The following is a 1,841-nucleotide window of genomic DNA, read 5'->3' as shown; positions in this document are numbered from 1 at the left end:
ATCGGGCAAACATTATCCTTCGTTCTTTTGTGTATGTATTCGATATTATCCTTACTAAAGTATTGTTGAAGTCAAAATTGATTGCTTACCTTGTTGTTAAAAAAAAAAAAAACCTCCGGAAATTTTTGGTGGAGGTTGGAGGATTTTTTTAGGACAAGATTGTTGGGTGGAAATTACTTAGTCCTCTCCAGGATTTCCCGCCTTTAGAGGTTGCATTTCGGAAAAATCTCTTCTTAGGGGGTACTAATTTCATAAGAGGAAGATAAGCTAAACTCTTTGGTTGCTAGGTCCAGGGATTTGGGCTGTGCTTTGATGAGTCTATGAATGAGAACAAATTTTTAATTATATTTTTTAATTATTTTTTTAAAAAAAAGCTCTCGTCAGAATTTTATGCTTTGTAAAATTATTGTAATTTTAGAATAAAAATCAAGGACAAAAGTGAAGTATTACATAATAATTATAAGTGATTTTATGTTAATGAGGACCTTTCAGATCTGACAATGTCTGGCTACACATTTGATCCGTCGTATATCACTGGACAATTAGTAAGGCAACCGACTTCCGTGGCAGAGCGGTTAGCACAGCGCGCTTCGACGCCAAGATGGGCACGAGTCTCCCGTTATAAATTTCATCATATCAAACAACCATTCACATCACCGCGATTAGTCAAAAGCGGAAGAATAGCGAAATAAAGCAAACCAAATTGATCAATCAAAGAGCGTTACAAGGATGTACGAAGAAGAAAGTAACAACGGATGAAGCTATACCATTAGATATACAAATATATGTGAGACATTAACTTTAGCATGATGTTCATAAACATCAACTTGTATTCACAGTAGCCGTCCCCCGTGGCGCAGTGGTTAGCACTTCCGGGTTCGAATTTCGGCATGGATATAAATGTTTGTCAGTATTCATTCATCTATTTCATCATGTCATCACTCATCAATCTTCGCAAATTAGACAAAAGTGGCACAGAAGGCGAAGTAAAATAAAGCAAATCAATCAATCAATCAATTGTATTCACAGTGTTCTAGGACCTATCTGTTCATACCATTTTTGTGAAAATTTGGTAATGTCTTTTTTTTTATTTTAGCGCTTCTTCAGGCATTTGATAAATATTCAACTAAGAAATTCATTTAATTATAACCAGAGATATATATACAGGGACCATCTTCAAATGAAAAGACACCGTACGAACGTTCATGTATGCATTTATTGACAATATTACATGTTACATCGAAACGCTCTGAGATATGAAAGAACGTCTTGTGAGCAATATGTATCATCATTATGTGTAAAAATTACAATCTCAAATATTGTATGATGTGAAAGGAATGGGTTTGTGTTGTTTATTGAATCTATAAGTGAAGCACCTCTACAAGTTTAGAGCATGCTATAGAAACTGTTGCAATGGAAAATATATTTTCCAGGACTTGCACATGTTATTATTTTGTTCGTTTGTTCCATAAAGGAAATCATTTTCAGTAAATGAATTCCCCATGACATGAGTGAAGCTATATGACCCGAGTTCTCGCATATTACCAGGTGTAATAGTGTGGTAATATACATCATGTACAGAAAAATTAGTGCATCTAACCTCAAAATAAACCTTGTATTGTACCTGAGTTGCATAAATATGTATGAAATATGTTGCGTTGGATGCACTAATTAATCTTCGTTAGAAATACCTCATATTACATAATGCTTGTACAAAACAACACATGACTAGTTGTCCCCGTATGTGTAGTTCAATGTGAATATCTACAATGCTCTGCCATTTGCACTATTATATGAATTACTATAAATAAGAATACAGATTGTTATGATGGAAAAAAACA

This window comes from Lepisma saccharinum, chromosome 21 (assembly GCF_977018435.1).
Source record: "Lepisma saccharinum chromosome 21, izLepSacc3.1, whole genome shotgun sequence".
NCBI classification, from domain to species: domain Eukaryota; kingdom Metazoa; phylum Arthropoda; class Insecta; order Zygentoma; family Lepismatidae; genus Lepisma; species Lepisma saccharinum.
Note: the sequence above shows the minus strand (reverse complement) of the source record.